The sequence below is a fragment of the Triturus cristatus genome, chromosome 1_1, assembly GCF_964204655.1.
Source record: "Triturus cristatus chromosome 1_1, aTriCri1.1, whole genome shotgun sequence".
Lineage (NCBI taxonomy): Eukaryota > Metazoa > Chordata > Amphibia > Caudata > Salamandridae > Triturus > Triturus cristatus.
Window position 1 is genome coordinate 1,301,747,235 of NC_140579.1, and position 22,856 is coordinate 1,301,770,090.

A 22,856-nucleotide genomic window follows, 5' to 3' on the forward strand; every position below is an offset into this window, starting at 1 on the left:
AACCGTTTGTGGTAGCTACGGATCACAAACCGCTGATGGCGCTTTTCTCAGGGACCTCGACAAAGCCGCCACCGCGAATTGAGAAGTGGATTCTCCAACTCCAGGACTATAATTGTGAAGTGGAGTATCAACCTGGCTCCAAGAATCCAGCCGCTGACACCGAGGAGTACGTTAGGTGTGTCACGGCCCGATCGTGCCCCATACCCCTTTCCATGGCTAGTCTACGGGACGCCACCGGCCAAGATGAGTGCCTACAGCGCGCTAAGGGAGCCATCAGAGGCAACAGCTGGCACAAAGCAAAGGAGGAATGGAAGAGTTTGACAGCCACCGCACAACGAATAATGGACGGGTTGTACCATGTCCGAGACAAACTCACCGAGGATGACACTGGGTGTTTGCTCCGAGGACACCGGCTGGTGATTCCGACGTCCCTAACACAGAGGGTGGTGGACCTTGCCCATGTAGGACATCAGGGCATGGTCAAAACCAAATCCAGACTTCGCACAAAGGTCTGGTTCCCGTTAATGGACGACTTGGTGGAGGCTACGGTCTGCTCGTGTCCGTCATGCCAGGTCACTGGAGAAGCACCCCGACCTGCTCCTGTCATCGTGGAACCTCGGCCGAGGATCCCGTGGTCCCAAGTGAGTATAGACTTTGGCAGCCTCCCAGAAAGACGCCATACCCTGGTAGCCATCGATGACCACTCCAAATATCCTGAAGTGGAAATACTGTCGGCCCTCAGCGCCAGTGAAGTCATTCCAAAAATCGAGAAGATCATGGCTGCCCATGGACTGGTGAAAGAAATAAGAACTGACAATGGATCACCCTTCCAAAGTCAAGAATTTGCCTCATACATACAAGAGTTGGGCATACGTCACCGCCGAATTACTCCCCGGTGGCCGCAGGCGAATGTGGAAGCTGAAAGGTTCATGAGAACACTTAACAAGGTAATTCGAATTGCACATGACAAAGCCCAATCAGTAGAGTTGGCTATATTTACTTTTCTGCGGAGTTATCGCCAGACGCCCCACACCACCACTGGGGGGGCCCGGCACATCTACTAATGGGGAGAATAGTTACCGACTCCATCCCTCATCACCCGGATTAGATGCCGGAACTTCCTGAGGACAGTACCATTGATGCCAGGAGACGGAAAACCCATGCCCATGTCAGTGCACGGCGGAGAGCCGTTGTGCCAGATATTATCCGAGGGGATATTGTACTGCTCAAGAACCGGGCCCAAGGAGGTAAATTCCGTCTGACTTTTGAAAGGGAGCCCTGGACGGTAGTGTCCGTCAAAGGAACTTGCATCACTGCAACCCGCGGAAGAGAGAAAATAACCCGAAATGTATCGCACTTTAAAAGGTATCATCCCCGACCAGCAGAGACATCTCCTGACCAGGAGAATGACAGTCGGAACGCCCGGCGAGTGGACAGCGCTGAAGCCGGTAGCGGAGAGATGGAACTCTCCCGGGAAGACGCGGGAGAATTTGACAGTACCTGGACACCTCCACTGGGAGAGATGTCTGATATGATTGCGAGTCCGGGGTGACCGAGTCCCGAAGTGAGGCCTCCGGCCGAGGAGCATGACGGGGATACCGGGAGCTCACAAGGCCGGGGAGCATCGCAGTACAGTCTGCGGAACAATCCGGAGCCCTCCTGCCGTCTTAAAGACTACCTCACGTAAGACTGTTCTATTTTTGTTATTTGGGAATGTTGAAATGTCAAAATATAGGTGGACATTGGGTAGGTAATCCTATGCCAGAAGTATAGCAGCTAAAGTTGTTTTTTGTTAGTTGGGGAGGAATGTAGTGTCGTGACAGTGACGCGATACGCACCATGCGTACGCGTCCAGTCACGTGGTTGGAATCAATAAAGCCTGGGGACGCGTGTACGTAGGCCACTTGGGCTGCGGCGCTGGACCCATTAACACCAACTATTGGCTCCCGAGTTTTATGTCCCCCGCAGGCCCCGAGTCGCGACTACCCGGCGGTCGCCTTCCCGTACTACTGTAACGGGAGCCGGAGAACACCACAAGCCCCCTCAAGTTTTGTTAAGCCACTGCTGCAAGAGATCACTTCAGGTGTGCCAATGATTAACACTCTGAGCAGAGAGACAAGTTAGAGTCCACCCACTTTAACTGGGTTAATGGACTGGGATCTCTCAGTAATGGTCACTTCTCAGGGAGGATTATGTCAAGCGCAACACATCTGGAGTAACCTGGGTTATCGAGTTGTGGATTTGAATCTGGTCGTAGAGGAATCAGACAAGAGGAAGCCTCAAGAGTTAGAAAGGGAAGTCATAGGGTCAGACAGATGAAGTGAAGAAGAAATACCTACAGCCTGTAGGAGTTGCTGAGTGATGTTAGCAATGGGATATTGGCTACGGGAAACTAGTATATGTTCAGCACAATACATTTTGGAAAAAGAGAACGGGCAAGGAGGGCAGCTGCAAGCTGAAGAAGCAAACTGCAGCAAATGGCAGCTAACCGCCCAATGTCCTCAGCTGCCACCATTGGTGGAGTGGCCGAAACCGAAGGAAGTGGGTTAAATACATTAAACCCTACATGATGACATCTGCACAATAAGGCATCCGATGTGGGCCAGGTGAACGATCCTCCTGCCTGAGTTCGGTGGTATGCTGGGAACAGTAGCTCAGGCTCCCAGCACAATCTGTGGTTCCACAAATCTGCCATCTGAAGAAATACGCTCAGGAGGATGGAATCTACACCAAGATGGCATTTATTTATTTGTTTGAAGGTTTTATATAGCGCGAACAAGACCCTTGCGGGTATCAGAGCGCTTTACATGTTATATATTGGAAACAAGTATAAACATAGAAACATACAATTATAGGTGATTCAGATATAAGGTGCACAATAATACAAACTAGTAATTATCATACGGTGCTCAATAATACAGACTAGTAATTAGACTACAGTAATAAGTAAGTAATTCACGTGAATTTAGCCATGAGAATCGCTTTCACTTCTTTTTTGAAGGAGGGAGTGGAGGGGTTCACTCCTATTTCTGTGGGCAAAGTATTCCAGATCCTGAGAGCAATTCCAGAGAAGGATCAGTAATAAGTTTTTTTCTTGGCAAATCGTTGTGGTTTCAGTAGAAGATTCTTGGAACTTCTGGAGGCTCTAGTACCAGCAGAAAGTACCAGCTTCTGAGCTAGATAGCCCGGGAAATTGTAGTGTAAGGCCTTGTGCGACATACATGCGTTTTGTAGATGAATTCTAACGGAAGCCAGTTCAGGGCTCTAAGGTCTGGTGAGATGTGAGAGGTTCTTTTTGAGCCTGTGATGAGTCTCGCAGCTAAATTGATAGCGGCTCCTAGCGGGGCTGTCGTCGACCTGGGGAGGCCACCTTGGGTTACAGCCCCATATTCTACTCTTGGGATTACTAGGGCTTGAACTGCATGTTTGAAGTCGTTTGCTGGCAAGATGGGTTTTAGTTTTCGCAGGGTGTTCACGTGGAAATTTGCTCCTTTTGTGGTGGCGCTGATATGCTTCTGCATCTTTAGGTTACTGTCCAGTGTCACACCTAGCGATTTCGCTGATTCAACAATGAGTGTTGAGTGTTGAGTGCTGTTATGTGCTTCATCCATTCCAGGATGGTGGATGATTTGTTGGGGCGGGCGATTAGGAGGAACTCCGTTTTGAGGGAGTTTAGTTTCAAATGGTTTTCGGCCAACCATGTTTGAGTTTTTTGTAGCATTGTGTTGGGAGATTTGATGTCCTCAAGTGAATGGATCTTGATGTAGAGGTGGGTGTCGTCTGCATACATATGGAAATGGATCTTGGAGAGACTGAGAAGTTCAGTGAGTGGTTCCATGCAAAGGTTGAAAAGTGTGGGTAAAAGGGAAGAGCCCTGTGGTACTCCTAACGTGACTGGCACGGGGTTGGACAAGGATTGATTGACCTTGAATCTTTGAGATCTATTTTGGAGGAAAGAGGTAAACCAGGTAAGCACCGATCCAGATATTCCCATTCTGTGTTTCAGCAGTTCTAGCAAGTTGTCATGTTTGACGGTGTCAAATGCTGATGACAATTCGAGTAAGATTAGTAAACAGGCTTTGTTTTGGTCAAGGATTTTTAGTGTGTCGTCAATTATGTGTGTCATAGCTGATTCAGTACTTTGACCTGCTCGGAAGCCTGATTGGTATTGGTTAAGCAGGTTGAATTGTTCGACGTGGTTGCTAAGCTGGGGTGAACACATTTTTCCAAAAGTTTGGCCAAGGTGGGGATTTTGGTATCGGACGATAATTGTTTAAGTCCGATGGGTCAGCTGTTGGTTTCTTTAGGATAGGGGATACCTGCCATGTTTTCAGGATTTCTGGGATGGTTCCTTGAAGGAGGGAGGTATTTATAATCTTGGTCCAGAGAGGTAGTAGCAGTGGAATGAAGTCATTTAAGTAGTTAGCGGGAAGTGAGTCTATGAAGTGGTTGGAGGGATTCAATGCGGTTAGGGTGTTTAGTATAGTATCTTCACTGTAGGTGTTGAAGTAGGACCAGGTTGCGTTGTTTTTAAGGTTGAATTTTGTGGAGCATTTGACTGGGATACCTATCAGGAGCAATGCAGCATTCTATTGCATGTCCGTAAGGGATAAAAGGTCATTGAGTAAGTCGTTTTTTATGGATTCTGATTTTGTAATGAAAAAGGAGGTAAATTCCTCACAGTTGGGTAGAGTATCAGGGATAGGCTTGGGGTGGATGGGTGCACTCTTGGTTTGGGCTTTGATTAGATCGAATAGTTTTTTGGGATGGTTCTTGGCTTGGTCTAGTTGATTCCTGAAGAAGTCGTATTTAGATCTTTTGATCTTTCTGAAGTAGGAGTTTCTGGTGGTTCTTAGTTGCTTGAGGTGGTCAGCTAAAGGTGCGGATCTTCATCGTCGTTCGAATACTCTAAATGAGCGTCTGTCTTCATTTAACCTGCCATCATACCAGGGTTTTGAGTCTTTTGTGGTAGTTCTTTTCCATTGTAGAGGGGCTATTTTGTCTAATAGGCTGTTTATGGAGTAGAAGTAGTGGTTGTCCAGATCTTGTACATCAGCTAGGTCTTCCGGGGAACATAAGATGTTTGGATTAAAGGATACTAGTATGTCGGAGCCAATGTTTTTCAGATTTCTCTTCCAGATCTTTGTTCTCAAAGGTTGAGTCGAATGACTTTTAACAGATACCATGATTTGGAATATATTGATGTGATGGTCAGACCAATCACAGGGGAGGATCGAGACGAGCTGAGTGGAGTCAACTTTGGAGATTACTAGGTCGAGGGTTGCGCCTTTGTCGTGTGTGGGGCTGTTACATATTTGGTTAAGATTAAGGTCTGAGAGGAAAGCTTTGAGGCTGTTGACCCCTGGGTCATTCTGGTCGTCCCAGTGGAGGTTGAAGTCACCCAGGAATATTTGCATATTTTGCTGGCCGTCATTTGTAGCTAGAATATCTATGAATGTGATGTTATCTCCTGGGGGGTGGTAGAATGTGTGTAATGAGCATATTTGTTTGTTATTACTAGAGATGTTTAAGCAAAGTTATTCACAAGAGGATGGTGCGGGGGCATTGGAATTGATCACTGTTAGATTGCTCTGATGTATGCACGCAATCCCAGCCCCCAGCCTATCAATTCTGTCAAGTCTGGTGATGTCATAGTTAGGGGGTACTAGTATGTCCAGGATGGGTGTAGATGATTCATTTAGCCATGTTTCTGTCAGGATTAGAATGTCTGGTTCGTTAGTGAGTAGAAGGTCAGCTATATCAGCTGCGTGTCTAGATGCGGACCTGCAGTTTGGGAGTATACATTTTAGCCGCATCTTGTTGGATAATATGGAGGGTTCGAATGTGAGAGGGATTCGCGTGAGGTTGTTTTCAACTATGCCTATGGAATTGTGTCTTGTCGCTCTGTGTGTGTTGATAGGGATAGACTGGATTAAGGAATCTATATGTAAATTATCTGGGTGCACAGAGTTATGTGGGATGTAAGGGAGCTTACATGTAGATGTTGGGTGTGATTAGAATTTTTGATGTGTGTGTATGTTCTGGGATCATGTTTAGGGCGCGCTAGCTTGGGTTGCTGTAGAATCAGACTGTGTAGACTTTGGATGTCAGTTTTGACTTGTTGCAGATATAATATTTTGTGTAGTCTGGGGTCTGTATTGAGAGTTGCCATATTTGATGGATGGATTGTGGGTGGTGAAGGAGGAGTAGTTGTGCCTTGTGTGAAGTTTGAGGGGGAGTCGTATTCAGGATCCTTGTATTGAGATCCTTCTGTGGTTATGTCGATGGAGAGGGGGGGTGTAGAGCTTGGGTGTGAAGGGGTCTGGGTGTGGGTTATGCAGACGGGAGGAAGGTGTTATATGTGTGATTAGGACCGTGTGACTCGTATTGTTGTTGTGGGAGGTGTAAGAATAGGGAAGATGAGTGGCGTTATGAGGATGAGTGTTGGGTTGGGAAGGAGGTGTGAGAGGGTCGCTGGGAGTATTGGAGCGGGGAGATGGTGGGGTGGTAGGGTGGGGTGGGGAAAGATAGTGTGTGTGATGGTGGTGTTAGGGTGCGAAAAGGGCCTACGGAGGTATGTGTTATTAGCCCGGTGGTCGGTTAGGTCTGGGGTGGGTGTATGTGCATAGAGGGACGGCAGGGAATCGTGACTTAATTGGGAATCAGATTGGGAGATGTTGATTGGGCTGTGGTTAGCAGGTGAGGGGGGTGTTCTTATAGCTTTTTCCTTGATGAGCGGAAAAATGTTATCTAGTAGGTTTAGGTCTGATGATTGCATGAGGATGATCCCAGTACGATAGATAGTGATGGTAGCTGCTGCCTTATAGAATGGGAATGGGAGGATAGTTAGTGTAAGTCCGTGCGCTGTTTTCCTCATGTTGGCGACCATAAAAAGAGCGAGAAAGGCTTTTCTCCATTAAGCTCTTCTTTTAGTAGAGAAGATTATGTCATTAGTAATCTGCCCTTTGTTCACTGAGTAGTAGGGATCAGAGATTGGGGTTTCAGAATGAGATTTTAGAATGTTGTGTTTGAATCCTTTAGCTGCTTTTTTTGTAAGGTTGGGGGTGTAGTGAATTGAATAGGTGTGGCTGCCCGTTCGCCCCATAGTGATGGCTAAAGCTTGTAGGAGCTTGTAAGAGGGGAACGATCAGGGTGGTGTGCATGTGGCAGAATGCACTTTGGGGGAAGGTGGCGCTAGGTCTGATGAGCGGCACTCTCACCTATCAATTGTTGGGTTGGGTAATGAGGCTGTTGACTATGTTCTGTGAATGCCCACCCATTACTGATGTATCAGTCCAAGATGGCCACCATGTTTTACTGTTTAGATCTGTAGTTGCAATGTAGTCCTCTTTCTATTTCGATTAAGGGTCCTCTTGGGTTGATTCCTTTTTCTCTGTTTATCTAAATAGTGGAGATTGGTCCTTTTTTTTTATTTCCGAGTAGTCAATTCTCTGGGAAAGTCCTACGTTTCTTTCAATTCAGTCCATGATTATAGTCCCTTATCCCAGTTTATAGCTATTTTGGCCATTTTGCGTATTTTGTAGAGGCAGCTGAGGTTCATCACCCGATTAAATTATCTGAATTTTCTAGAATGGGTTTCCTGGCTTTTACCCATCAGACTGTGGTAAAATCAGTGTGCCCCTAGAGTCAGGGATAACTTTATGTGCCCCGGTGAATGCGGTTACAATGTGACAAGTAAGCATATAATGAGATCAATGCCCGGCATGTAATGCAGATCTCAGTCATGGGTATGAGGGATGGGGGTCCAGCCTAGGACCCTTGAACAAATCTAGTCTACATACGATCCCCGTGGTATGTGTATAGTCAGAAGTCCTGTATGTATTTATCACAAGCGCTGTGATTAACCTGAAATAGTGGGTTCCGCTGTGTCCTCAAGATATGTTCTTGTAGGTTATCCTCTGTCTTCACCCCGGTATGTTTTTGGATTTGCTCGTTTATCTAGCGGGGTGGGGGAGGCGCCCAATCTATGCCCGCTGAGATCTTCAGACGCACCAGTCTGGCAACGCAAGTTAGCGTAATAGGCGGTTCAGAGCCACCCGGCCCCTCGGATGAGCTGTTGGCATGCATACCCCTTCGGGGAATCTTATGCTGTCAAGAGGAGGCCCAGGAGGCCGTCTGGTTTCACTTCGCTCTTCTGCGGAAGGAGGGACGTTGCCTGGGGATAATGGGGAGGGACGCTGCACGTCACCCGAGAGCTGTATCATGGGCTCGGTGTAGTCGTTCCAGCGACGTTGAACCACCTTAGTTTATCCGCCAGCGTGTCTCAAATACTTGCATGCCTAATTATCCGGACGCTCTATGGGGCTCCGGGCAGCCTCCTGTCTGTAACTCTTCTTCACCCTCTCCCCTGGTTCCTGAGCTGATGGGAGGTGGATCGCGGCAGGGAGCCAGACCGGTGAACGTGGGCCGCTTGCTTCTCCCCAGTTCCGTATCTGCAGCCAGGAACGCTCAATCGTGGTGTTCGCCACTCCTGCGAGAGCTTCGGTGTGCTCCACTTTGACGGACGGCTCACCACATGTCAGACAACTTGCTCACCCTTAGCAAGTGGCGTCCTGTGGTTGCTCTCTGATGGGGACCGTCAACAACAGCCCCGCCATCGATGACTCTGAGCTCCGGGTCTGTGGGGCCGCAAGATGGAGACGCTCGCTGATTCCGAACCTTGCACTCTGCTCCATTGTTGTGGCTGTAGGTAAAGTAATGGTTCCTGTTACTTGTATTGTTCATTTTTCCTTACTTCGGCAATGCATCTGATGGGGCTAACAGGGATATCACGGCAGGTGATCCCAAGCAAGCGGAGCTGTCCTAGTGAGCTCCTCTCCTGTCATTCATCTTGCATGGTAGGGATGCCTACAAGCATTGAGTGGGGATGGAAGATAAATTTGCCCCATTGGCAGCTCCAGGTTGTATCTAAGATCAGGTGATGTAAGCCTTTATTGCAGGAGGAGGCCACTGGCCTAGTGTTGAGACATCTGCATACTGAGCATGGGACAAGGGTCAAGTAGCCTATCTCCCTTGTCAGTTCTGATAGTACGCTGGGCACAGTAGCTCAGGCTCTCAGCATGGTCCCTTAGGCCTGCAATCTGAAGAGGGGGTCCTAGGAAACAGAAATCTATACTGAGGCGGCAGGAAGGCCTGCAAGCAGGTGAGTGGTGATGGAAATAGCCTGTCAGCAGCTCCAGGTGTATCTGAGACCAGGCATAAATTTGAAAGTATATGTGCGGTACTCAATATACAATGGTGATATATGTCCACTTTTATAACCCTACATTTGCCTATTGTGCACAATGCACATATTACACATGCATAGTGTTGAGACATTTTGGAATTTTCTGATCTTCCAACCGTTTTGACAGTTCTTCCTTAAAGCTTGTTATTTCTATGTTTGGAACCGCCTGCATGCATCAATTCGTACTCACGAGATACTCCTACTTGATTGCAGGAAATTGCTTTGTGAATTTACTTTATTGTTTGTCAGCACTACTACAGTGTACTGTACTGTACTGTACTGTAAGTGCATTTGCACAACACTTCATACAGTGGACGAGGTGCCAAAACATGTCACGCTAATCCATTAAAGATCGCTTAGTTGAAGAGAGAACACTTAGCAGTGGGCCTACGTGGGAAGTGTTTTAGAGACTACGTGAGTGGCCAGAATGTCCTTCTTATCTTGTCGTAGATGCTCTATCTAAGCATGTGATGAGAGGAAGCGGTGTGAGAGATGGAATATATGCATTACACAGTCATTTGTTTTTGGCTCTGTCTGGATGTATGTGACTATAACTGACTGTGAATAGCTCCCTAGATCTACTCATGAAAGCAAGACCATTAGATACCGGCATTCGTGACAGGGAGACTATTTAATCCACAAAGAATGAAACAAACTTACCATGTGTCTTCTGCGGTGACCATTCCTCTGGATGGTCATCAATGACACCAGCAAAACAGCCAGGAGAACCCATCGTAAATTATCCCACGGGTGCATTATTCTGATCCTGAATTCGTAGGACAAAATATTATACAATTTTGTCTAAAACTGTGACATGAAATACATATTAGCTAGGTTTCACACATTCCGATAACAACAGGGCAACGATTATGAATAGCTAGCTATATTAAACACCAACACAGGATGAACCAAGGTACTTTGGACTGAAATGTTCCTGGTATCAACTATGTTAAAAAAAACAAGAGCTTGTGCAGCTAGCAGGTAAGATAGCAAGTCTATTTGCTACTGAGTGGTGCCAGGGGCGGCTGGCGACATTTGAAATTGGTGAGGCGTAAAAGTTGAGGAGAAGTGTTATGTCGATAGCGAGCAAGCCGACTATCATAGGAGGGACTCGAGGGGAGAGGGACTTGCAAAGTGTGTGCAAATGGAGCATTTTAAAGCAAATTTGAGAGGGCAAGAATGTTTATAAAGCAATTCTGAAGGTGTAGACTTGAAATATGCAAATACATTACAAAATACCCCATATCTTACAGCACTAAACGAGCCTCCTCTGCTCTAAGTGCCTCTTCTACCCTCCGTGCCTCCTCTGCCTTACGTGTCTCCTCTGCCCTCCGCACCTCCTCTGCCCTCCGCGCCTCCTCTGCCTTACGTGCCTCTTCTACCCTCCGTGCTTCCTCGGCCCTCCATGCCTCCTCTGCTTTCCGTGCCTCTTCTACCCTCCGTGCCTCCTCTGCCTTACATACCTCCTCAGCTTTACGTACCTCCACAACCCTCTGATCCTTTCTTGCCTTCTGCTCCTCTTCTACACTCTGATGCACCCCGTCTACGCTCTGCCCCCCTTCTGCCCTGTGATCTTCTTCTGCCCTCTTCACCTCTTCTACCCCTTTCCCATCCTCCTCTCCCTGCGCATCTCCCGTGGCCGCTTCGTCTGTCTTCTTCTCCTCCTCCTCTTTGCCTGACCTCATTTTCACGAACACCGAGGCCAGGATGACGGCCAGCACGGTGAACAGGGAGGGCACGGCGAAGTAACAGTCCGCCGCTGTCTCCATCTCTGCTCCGGTCCAAGCTGGACTCCGTCAACACTTGGCTGCCTTACAGCCTGCGGCAGCGCCTCAGCCTCTGCCTACGAACTCTAGGCGCAGGCGGCTGCGAGCTTGCAAGCCTCTGACGTGTTCTCGCTGCCTACGAGTGCGTGCTTGCAGCTTCTGCCGAGTCAACCAGAGTTCGAGGCTCAGTCCGCTGCCTGTGAGCCCCCGGCCTTGATTTTTGCTTGTAAATCAATGGCAGGCTTGATGAGGCCCCTGTGAGTCCCAGCAGGCTCTGTCAGCTACCAGTGAGCACAGACTCTGTTGTTCAATCCCACTCACAGCATCAGAACAAGGCCAGCGCCTAAGAGCTTTCTGTCCACCAGTCAGGTGCACAACGCCCATTGGGCTCAAAGGAGTTCAGCCTCCCCCGTGTGTGGCAGCCCGGGCACTCAGCCGCACCCGAGTACTTCACAGGTCTTTAAAAGACCATTTGCTTCTTTACGAGGCTTTGTTCCTGCGGATAGATAACTGTCCTGCAGCGCCTAGAGGCCTCTCTGGTGGTGATAGATACATGTGCTCTACAACTCCACTGCAACATTAACATACATTTAGCCCAGTCTCACTCACTCGCAAAGTTTGTCAGACCTGCCACGTGCTGCAGTCACACGACACATGGCAAGGAACGCCAGCTTTTGTTATATGTGGCCGTGCACGAGGGCTGCGTGCGTGCGTGGTGGCGCGAGGGCATCCGGTCCGCCAGAACACTCTCGCCTCTCTCATGCAGCTACAAAGGATGCAGGTCTCAAGTTTACACAGCAACTTGGGCTCCTGAAAGCAGGGCCTGGCCACATTTAGAAGGGAAAATACATCTAGTGTGAACCACCTTCACCTCATCATGTACCTGTGTTCTTTCACGGCACCAGGAACCTATACCCAATGTATAAAGAAAACCCACTGGATTTACAAAAACGTAAAGGATGCTCGTGAACCTGCCCCCCTCCCCTACCTCAGCAATAGCAGCTAAGTTACTAATCTTGAAATAATGAAAAACAAGGACGGTCTAGCTGGATTCAAAGCTGTGAAACATAGAGGTCTGCAGCATGCGCCGAGCCACCAGAGCTATCTAACCAATGGCAGCTTGTACTGGCTTAGTTAGCATAGTGATCAGTTGCGGCTCGCGGGGGGAGGGGGTTGGGGGGGTCGCGGGGGGTGGGGGCCAGGGAATTAAATATAAAAAAACTGAAAACTTACCTCACAGCCAGTCCGCGCCACCTCTTCTCCCCTTGGCGCCTTCACGAACGGCACTGACTGGAGTGGACTGCCAACCCCTCTCAGCCAATCCTGGCACTGCCAGCGGCGCCAGGATTGGCTTAGGGCACGGTTACTACTCTCCTGCCTTCCCATTAGGAGACCGAGGTTTGAGCTTTTGCTCACCCCTCGCTCTCCTAATGGGCATTCGCCAGCCAGAGCAGACAATAGTGCGCATGACTGGGCATGGCGGAAAAATTTGCCCACCATCCCCACTCATGCGCACTTGTGCTGCTGCCTGTTGCCCCTGGTCTGACAATCATGTCAGTCAACATGACGCCGGACCGCCCACCCCATTCAGACTCTGAAGGGGGTGGACGGTCCGACGTCATGCTGACTGACATGATTGTCAGTTCTCCCTCGACGTCTTTGAACTTAAGTAAACTGATTACTTAAGTCCAAAGACGCCGAGGGAGCTGCGGGCAGGGGGGGCTACGCCCCAACGCCCCAATGGACGCACCGCACCTGTGCTTAGGATAACTAGAACAATCGAAAGAGATTGCTTTGTAGGGACAGGGACATTCAAGCTAAGGTACGTGTTGGGAGCTTGAAAGAAAACACTGATACACTGCAATCGGCATCATTTGAGTTGGAAATATATTGGAGCATGTGGTGTTTGGCTTGAAGATTGATTTCCGTTTCCTGGGATGTACCATTGTCACATGTGGTGCCATGGGTACATTTGGGGGTCTAGCTATAAATATTTTCTTTCATCACCCCCATTTCAATATGAAGCATTTCTTTATAATGCATACCTGAGCTCAGAAAATAATTCTGTTAGACTCTCCTTCATATTTAATATCTTCCGCCAGAAAGCATATACTTTTCCATGTAGATCAGTGCCCAATTCTCCACAGTAACTTAAACACCATTCAGTATTTCGGAGCCAGATATGGCACAATATAACATCTAAGTGTGTTGTTAATACTGTTGTTGCTCCTTCTCTGGGGCTCATCCTCCTGACCGGTGGCAAATATTGAAAGTCAGTGAGTGAGGTTTGACGGTTGCCAAAAGATGTCCTCTTTACCTTCTTGCCTTAACCAGGGATTACATCGAGACTCAGCCTCATTTCTGGGCATTGGGGTAGGTATTAAGATGTTAAGAGATGCCATTCTGCCTTTACCCATACTGCTCCTGTGAGCATATGTCAGATAAATGACATTGCATTCTTATTGCATGAGTGAGAGTGCATGCTGTGAGTGGGAAATGACCAGACCTAGCCTCGGAGCAAGGGGGGCATCTGAGAGATCTGAAACGCAGATCCAGTTAGTGAGTGGTGACACGTTTAGGCCTTGTTCTATCCCTGTTTGATAACCACCCATGGAGCCATGAAATACTTGGGTGTTAATAAAAGCACATCTGTGCTTTACAATGCTGGAAAACCAGGAAGAGATGGAACCCAGCAGCATTTAGATACCTCCTTGGCGGTCTGGATATCTTCCCTCAAAATTAATATCTGTCTTCTTTGCAGCTTCCAGATCTTGCAACCATGAATCCCTATGTTACCCATAAAAGTTACAAAGAGATATATTGACAAGTGTCTATAGAACAATGCGATTTACTGGGGGCGAGGGGGGCAGAACAATATTAATGTTTCCAAAGGAGGCTAACTTTCTAGATAATAAAATGGTGTTAATTGGAGCAGCTTCGTATAATGACTCTCCCTCTAGGTAAGTATAATTACAGTCTCTTTGGCTTAGTATAATTACAGTCTCTCTATCAACTACTGGCAGGCGCTGAAAGGCACAGTTTTAGAAGGCAGTCTCACAAAACGTATCTGGCTTCCTTGGACCTGAATAGAAACCCATTTATTATCAATATTCTCTTTGCCTAGGATACAAGTGCTCTAAAAAAAGTCTGTCATCTGAGCACTCACTTTATTTGAAAAAGATAGACAGCACCCAGGGGCTTGAGAATGATGATACTGACATAATACAAATTGATTCATGAAGACACAAAGGTACAACCCCTGGCATAAAGTCTTGACAAAAAAACCTAGATGACAATGTTTGAAGAAGATATGGCGGTAGTCGGGGAGATCCTGAGTGTATGTGAAGAATAGTGAGTACGCGCACAGGTTCATGATATGTGGTGACTTTTCTTTGATAAACTAAAGCCCTTGAAAGAGAAGGGACTTCCCTCACACCTGTGACAGTAGTCCATTCTAGAACAGATCTGGAATGTGTAGTGAGTGTGAATGCATTGTTTCTAGCATTCTGGCATGCTGGAAGCAAGAAATGATTAGATTTGGGAGTTTCCTTTAGGGTTGTATTTGCAGCTGCCAGGAATCTGATATGAAATATTGCAGCTCTGGTGGCAGCCTCTCAGACAGTGGTGTGGTTCTGTGGTTCAGTAATTGGCTGCTAAAAAGATGAAACTTTGCGAATAATTAACCCTTAATGCTTCCCTAGTTTGACAGATTTCAAGTATCAGTGAATCTGTTCACAGTGGGCTCTGGGCATGACATTGGGTAGCATTTGTGAAAGTCGGGAAATATTTACAGTGGCAAGTTTGAGGATAGTCACAATCCATTTGCTGGAGGTTTCCCACCCTGAAAACGGCTTGAGATTTCTGCCTGTAAAAGACAGAAGTACATTACTTCTTTGTTTAGCCAGTGTAAGAAATTGCCTTGAAATTCGCAGGGTGTAGGTTGAACGGGTTCTTCTTGATGAAAAAAAGAACCTTAGACAGTGAAAACGCACTTATACATACATTTATACATGCAGTTATTTAATTTTTCTACATTTTCATATGTGCAAATATTGCATCAGGTGAGTACTCCAGACAATCTGCAGCATTCATGGTTTCCTAGCAATAATGCCGGAATTCTTAGCAAATTCCTGGAAAGTCAAAAAGCACACGAGTCGGACGCACAAACATTCTAGGGTAAATCTCCCACTTTCATTACTTTAGGAATTGCAATTCATCCCAATTCATGGACTCTAAAAGTGACTTCTTCCTAGAGTCATCAGCGGTCACATAAAGTTAATTTTATTCATTGCATGATTTCATACCCTGTCATAGATTTCCATAATTCGCCTTGCTGCTTTTGTTTCTGCCCGTTTGGAATCGCCTGCTGCCAGCCTACTTCTTGCGGAACCCGCTCCGCGGGTCCCGCTGCGTGAGGCGTGTTGACCGCAGCGCCTTGAAGGGGACACCGAGGGAAGTACTTGCACGGGGCTGCGAGCGAGTGCGTGAGCTCCTTGGGACTGCATTTCCCAGGAGCACCCGCCAGCCCTGATCAGCTACACCTGGGCCGCTCTCCCCGACCCCTCCTACCCTTCCACCGAGCCCTTATCATCTGCTCTCGCTGAGACGGCGAGTGGGACGCCTTGCTGCTTTTGTTTCTGCCCGTTTGGAATCGCCTGCTGCCAGCCTACTTCTTGCGGAACCCGCTCCGCGGGTCCCGCTGCGTGAGGAGTGTTGACCGCAGCGCCTTGAAGGGGACACCGAGGGAAGTACTTGCACGGGGCTGCGAGCGAGTGCGTGAGCTCCTTGGGACTGCATTTCCCAGGAGCACCCGCCAGCCCTGATCAGCTACACCTGGGCCGCACTCCCCGACCCCTCCTACCCTTCCACCGAGCCCTTATCATCTGCTCTCGCTGAGACGGCGAGTGGGACGCCTTGCTGCTTTTGTTTCTGCCCGTTTGGAATCGCCTGCTGCCAGCCTACTTCTTGCGGAACCCGCTCCGCGGGTCCCGCTGCGTGAGGAGTGTTGACCGCAGCGCCTTGAAGGGGACACCGAGGGAAGTACTTGCACGGGGCTGCGAGCGAGTGCGTGAGCTCCTTGGGACTGCATTTCCCAGGAGCACCCGCCAGCCCTGATCAGCTACACCTGGGCCGCTCTCCCCGACCCCTCCTACCCTTCCACCGAGCCCTTATCATCTGCTCTCGCTGAGACGGCGAGTGGGACGCCTTGCTGCTTTTGTTTCTGCCCGTTTGGAATCGCCTGCTGCCAGCCTACTTCTTGCGGAACCCGCTCCGCGGGTCCCGCTGCGTGAGGAGTGTTGACCGCAGCGCCTTGAAGGGGACACCGAGGGAAGTACTTGCACGGGGCTGCGAGCGAGTGCGTGAGCTCCTTGGGACTGCATTTCCCAGGAGCACCCGCCAGCCCTGATCAGCTACACCTGGGCCGCTCTCCCCGACCCCTCCTACCCTTCCACCGAGCCCTTATCATCTGCTCTCGCTGAGACGGCGAGTGGGACGCCTTGCTGCTTTTGTTTCTGCCCGTTTGGAATCGCCTGCTGCCAGCCTACTTCTTGCGGAACCCGCTCCGCGGGTCCCGCTGCGTGAGGAGTGTTGACCGCAGCGCCTTGAAGGGGACACCGAGGGAAGTACTTGCACGGGGCTGCGAGCGAGTGCGTGAGCTCCTTGGGACTGCATTTCCCAGGAGCACCCGCCAGCCCTGATCAGCTACACCTGGGCCGCTCTCCCCGACCCCTCCTACCCTTCCACCGAGCCCTTATCATCTGCTCTCGCTGAGACGGCGAGTGGGACGCCTTGCTGCTTTTGTTTCTGCCCGTTTGGAATCGCCTGCTGCCAGCCTACTTCTTGCGGAACCCGCTCCGCGGGTCCCGCTGCGTGAGGAGTGTTGACCGCAGCGCCTTGAAGGGGACACCGAGGGAAGTACTTGCACGGGGCTGCGAGCGAGTGCGTGAGCTCCTTGGGACTGCATTTCCCAGGAGCACCCGCCAGCCCTGATCAGCTACACCTGGGCCGCTCTCCCCGACCCCTCCTACCCTTCCACCGAGCCCTTATCATCTGCTCTCGCTGAGACGGCGAGTGGGACGCCTTGCTGCTTTTGTTTCTGCCCGTTTGGAATCGCCTGCTGCCAGCCTACTTCTTGCGGAACCCGCTCCGCGGGTCCCGCTGCGTGAGGAGTGTTGACCGCAGCGCCTTGAAGGGGACACCGAGGGAAGTACTTGCACGGGGCTGCGAGCGAGTGCGTGAGCTCCTTGGGACTGCATTTCCCAGGAGCACCCGCCAGCCCTGATCAGCTACACCTGGGCCGCTCTCCCCGACCCCTCCTACCCTTCCACCGAGCCCTTATCATCTGCTCTCGCTGAGACGGCGAGTGGGACGCCTTGCTGCTTTTGTTTCTGCCCGTTTGGAATCGCCTGCTGCCAGCCTACTTCTTGCGGAACCCGCTCCGCGGGTCCCGCTGCGTGAGGAGTGTTGACCGCAGCGCCTTGAAGGGGACACCGAGGGAAGTACTTGCACGGGGCTGCGAGCGAGTGCGTGAGCTCCTTGGGACTGCATTTCCCAGGAGCACCCGCCAGCCCTGATCAGCTACACCTGGGCCGCTCTCCCCGACCCCTCCTACCCTTCCACCGAGCCCTTATCATCTGCTCTCGCTGAGACGGCGAGTTGGACGCCTTGCTGCTTTTGTTTCTGCCCGTTTGGAATCGCCTGCTGCCAGCCTACTTCTTGCGGAACCCGCTCCGCGGGTCCCGCTGCGTGAGGAGTGTTGACCGCAGCGCCTTGAAGGGGACACCGAGGGAAGTACTTGCACGGGGCTGCGAGCGAGTGCGTGAGCTCCTTGGGACTGCATTTCCCAGGAGCACCCGCCAGCCCTGATCAGCTACACCTGGGCCGCTCTCCCCGACCCCTCCTACCCTTCCACCGAGCCCTTATCATCTGCTCTCGCTGAGACGGCGAGTGGGACGCCTTGCTGCTTTTGTTTCTGCCCGTTTGGAATCGCCTGCTGCCAGCCTACTTCTTGCGGAACCCGCTCCGCGGGTCCCGCTGCGTGAGGAGTGTTGACCGCAGCGCCTTGAAGGGGACACCGAGGGAAGTACTTGCACGGGGCTGCGAGCGAGTGCGTGAGCTCCTTGGGACTGCATTTCCCAGGAGCACCCGCCAGCCCTGATCAGCTACACCTGGGCCGCTCTCCCCGACCCCTCCTACCCTTCCACCGAGCCCTTATCATCTGCTCTCGCTGAGACGGCGAGTGGGACGCCTTGCTGCTTTTGTTTCTGCCCGTTTGGAATCGCCTGCTGCCAGCCTACTTCTTGCGGAACCCGCTCCGCGGGTCCCGCTGCGTGAGGAGTGTTGACCGCAGCGCCTTGAAGGGGACACCGAGGGAAGTACTTGCACGGGGCTGCGAGCGAGTGCGTGAGCTCCTTGGGACTGCATTTCCCAGGAGCACCCGCCAGCCCTGATCAGCTACACCTGGGCCGCTCTCCCCGACCCCTCCTACCCTTCCACCGAGCCCTTATCATCTGCTCTCGCTGAGACGGCGAGTGGGACGCCTTGCTGCTTTTGTTTCTGCCCGTTTGGAATCGCCTGCTGCCAGCCTACTTCTTGTGGAACCCGCTCCGCGGGTCCCGCTGCGTGAGGAGTGTTGACCGCAGCGCCTTGAAGGGGACACCGAGGGAAGTACTTGCACGGGGCTGCGAGCGAGTGCGTGAGCTCCTTGGGACTGCATTTCCCAGGAGCACCCGCCAGCCCTGATCAGCTACACCTGGGCCGCTCTCCCCGACCCCTCCTACCCTTCCACCGAGCCCTTATCATCTGCTCTCGCTGAGACGGCGAGTGGGACGCCTTGCTGCTTTTGTTTCTGCCCGTTTGGAATCGCCTGCTGCCAGCCTACTTCTTGCGGAACCCGCTCCGCGGGTCCCGCTGCGTGAGGAGTGTTGACCGCAGCGCCTTGAAGGGGACACCGAGGGAAGTACTTGCACGGGGCTGCGAGCGAGTGCGTGAGCTCCTTGGGACTGCATTTCCCAGGAGCACCCGCCAGCCCTGATCAGCTACACCTGGGCCGCTCTCCCCGACCCCTCCTACCCTTCCACCGAGCCCTTATCATCTGCTCTCGCTGAGACGGCGAGTGGGACGCCTTGCTGCTTTTGTTTCTGCCCGTTTGGAATCGCCTGCTGCCAGCCTACTTCTTGCGGAACCCGCTCCGCGGGTCCCGCTGCGTGAGGAGTGTTGACCGCAGCGCCTTGAAGGGGACACCGAGGGAAGTACTTGCACGGGGCTGCGAGCGAGTGCGTGAGCTCCTTGGGACTGCATTTCCCAGGAGCACCCGCCAGCCCTGATCAGCTACACCTGGGCCGCTCTCCCCGACCCCTCCTACCCTTCCACCGAGCCCTTATCATCTGCTCTCGCTGAGACGGCGAGTGGGACGCCTTGCTGCTTTTGGTTCTGCCCGTTTGGAATCGCCTGCTGCCAGCCTACTTCTTGCGGAACCCGCTCCGCGGGTCCCGCTGCGTGAGGAGTGTTGACCGCAGCGCCTTGAAGGGGACACCGAGGGAAGTACTTGCACAGGGCTGCGAGCGAGTGCGTGAGCTCCTTGGGACTGCATTTCCCAGGAGCACCCGCCAGCCCTGATCAGCTACACCTGGGCCGCTCTCCCCGACCCCTCCTACCCTTCCACCGAGCCCTTATCATCTGCTCTCGCTGAGACGGCGAGTGGGACGCCTTGCTGCTTTTGTTTCTGCCCGTTTGGAATCGCCTGCTGCCAGCCTACTTCTTGCGGAACCCGCTCCGCGGGTCCCGCTGCGTGAGGAGTGTTGACCGCAGCGCCTTGAAGGGGACACCGAGGGAAGTACTTGCACGGGGCTGCGAGCGAGTGCGTGAGCTCCTTGGGACTGCATTTCCCAGGAGCACCCGCCAGCCCTGATCAGCTACACCTGGGCCGCTCTCCCCGACCCCTCCTACCCTTCCACCGAGCCCTTATCATCTGCTCTCGCTGAGACGGCGAGTGGGACGCCTTGCTGCTTTTGTTTCTGCCCGTTTGGAATCGCCTGCTGCCAGCCTACTTCTTGCGGAACCCGCTCCGCGGGTCCCGCTGCGTGAGGAGTGTTGACCGCAGCGCCTTGAAGGGGACACCGAGGGAAGTACTTGCACGGGGCTGCGAGCGAGTGCGTGAGCTCCTTGGGACTGCATTTCCCAGGAGCACCCGCCAGCCCTGATCAGCTACACCTGGGCCGCTCTCCCCGACCCCTCCTACCCTTCCACCGAGCCCTTATCATCTGCTCTCGCTGAGACGGCGAGTTGGACGCCTTGCTGCTTTTGTTTCTGCCCGTTTGGAATCGCCTGCTGCCAGCCTACTTCTTGCGGAACCCGCTCCGCGGGTCCCGCTGCGTGAGGAGTGTTGACCGCAGCGCCTTGAAGGGGACACCGAGGGAAGTACTTGCACGGGGCTGCGAGCGAGTGCGTGAGCTCCTTGGGACTGCATTTCCCAGGAGCACCCGCCAGCCCTGATCAGCTACACCTGGGCCGCTCTCCCCGACCCCTCCTACCCTTCCACCGAGCCCTTATCATCTGCTCTCGCTGAGACGGCGAGTGGGACGCCTTGCTGCTTTTGTTTCTGCCCGTTTGGAATCGCCTGCTGCCAGCCTACTTCTTGCGGAACCCGCTCCGCGGGTCCCGCTGCGTGAGGAGTGTTGACCGCAGCGCCTTGAAGGGGACACCGAGGGAAGTACTTGCACGGGGCTGCGAGCGAGTGCGTGAGCTCCTTGGGACTGCATTTCCCAGGAGCACCCGCCAGCCCTGATCAGCTACACCTGGGCCGCTCTCCCCGACCCCTCCTACCCTTCCACCGAGCCCTTATCATCTGCTCTCGCTGAGACGGCGAGTGGGACGCCTTGCTGCTTTTGTTTCTGCCCGTTTGGAATCGCCTGCTGCCAGCCTACTTCTTGCGGAACCCGCTCCGCGGGTCCCGCTGCGTGAGGAGTGTTGACCGCAGCGCCTTGAAGGGGACACCGAGGGAAGTACTTGCACGGGGCTGCGAGCGAGTGCGTGAGCTCCTTGGGACTGCATTTCCCAGGAGCACCCGCCAGCCCTGATCAGCTACACCTGGGCCGCTCTCCCCGACCCCTCCTACCCCTTCCACCTATTGTGTTCATACTCCTTATTAAGCCACAAGTACTCCCGCAGCGCGGGAGAGCGCGCGGGAGAAGCCCGGGACAAGGGCGGGACCGTCTGTGGCCGTCCGGGGCTGAAGGAGGCCGGGCTGGGCCACCCCCCTTACCAGTGACATATAGTATCACCTCCAGTAAGTGGCTTAGAAAAGTTGGATTTGTTTAGTGTTTAACATGGCAACGTCTACATCAACAAACTCTGTAAATAGCCATCAAATAACTCCTCCTGTAGAGTCTGGTCCACTGGCAATTGGCCCCTTAGATACATTTTTCTTTAATCGTTCACTGGTAATAGACAAAGAGTTGATCTTGGCAGAGAAGCGCGCAGAGCGTAGGCTGTCAATCGAAATACTTAAGAATTCAACGGATAAGTTTTCAACTCTAGCTTACCCCACCCTGGTAACTCCTCTGTCATCAGTGAACCTGCCAGTTGTAAACGACCATTTTGAGGTCCAGGCCAAAAAACCAAACAAGGATGTTGTGATAGAACTAAATAATCCTTGTGGCGGCAAAATCCTACCAGCACCGCTCATTGATTCTGGCGCCCAGGTTATATTGGCCCAACCCAAAATCGGGTCCAAACGGAAACGACCAGCATCTGTAAGAAAATGTAAAAGGGTGGTCAAACCCCCTCAAAAACTCAGGAAGTTACATAAACTCGTGAACACAGGAGAGGTAGCTACTAACGAAACTCAAAGCACAGAAAGTGTTACACCTACTAATCTTGTCTCCTTGAACAGCCAGGACGGAGATGACAATCCTTGTACCGACTCCACTGTACCATGTAAAGATAAGGAGCAATCACTTGTAATTGTTCTCCCTGAACTGGAAAAATTGTTTAGATCACTACTCACCCCCATTGAGGATAGAATTGCAAAGCTTGTAGATAGGCTAAACCATTTTGAACAGACTACCTTAGACAATTTTTATTCCACAAAATCACTGATTAAAGCGAATAGGGTGGAAGTAAGCACAAACTCTCAGGTCCTAAACAACCCTGTTATTCAGGATAAGGGAAGAAATCACCGAAATAGCTCTCCTTTACCTCCCAAACTGAGCAAACCTACAGTTAAAGCCATTACAAAATCCCCAGACAGAACAGAGAGAGCAAACGTTGGCCCTGATTTACCTCAGTCGACCATAATACACCCTACACAGCCCACAATCCCCCCGACACAAAATCCACCAATCGCAATGAGTGCTGAGGCTACAGTGCGTCACCAAGCGGGAATAGTACCAACAAACGCAAACGTAACTAATAGCACGCAGAAAGCTCAGAATATTCCGGTGGGAGGGAATAGGGCTAACACAGGTTTGTTGGTAGGTAAAACTTCAGTACCGTCCCAAATAAATAACAAACAACAGGCGCTGAAGCCTGTCCCCCAATATGTCCCCCAAGTTCCCAAATCTATCCCACCGCCCGTGGCAAAACAACCCTACAGAAAACCACCAATTAATCTCACCCCAGACTCCTTTCCCTATGTAGCAGTTCTTATAAACGTCCCACCATTACCCCCAGGACAGAGAGAAACTTTCCAGATGCTCAAAAACAAGATCATGCACTGGCTAAAGGAAAACCGTCCTCTGCCTGGTGACATCGACGGGCTAATCATAGGGGTAAGGAGAATAGATTGGATGGGATATACATCGAAAACCTTGGGTGGGGATTGCATAGTGGTCAATTTCCAA

General features: G+C 51.5%; 1 protein-coding gene and 1 pseudogene across 3 annotated transcripts in view; one reads left to right on the forward strand and one right to left on the reverse strand.

Moving 5' to 3' along the window:
- Positions 1–2,190: 2,190 nt before the first annotated feature.
- LOC146871996 (uncharacterized) overlaps positions 2,191–22,856 on the reverse strand; it is a 102,700-nt pseudogene continuing 82,034 nt past the window's right edge.
- LOC146871997 (uncharacterized) overlaps positions 8,086–22,856 on the forward strand; it is a 107,755-nt gene continuing 92,984 nt past the window's right edge. For 2 of the 3 annotated variants that reach the window (XM_085653098.1, XM_085653077.1), the window contains exon 1: positions 8,086–8,710. The gene's annotated coding sequence lies outside the window, so the exon portion shown is untranslated. The remainder of the gene's footprint in view (positions 8,711–22,856) is intronic. The other variant, XM_085653087.1, reaches the window with a different exon arrangement.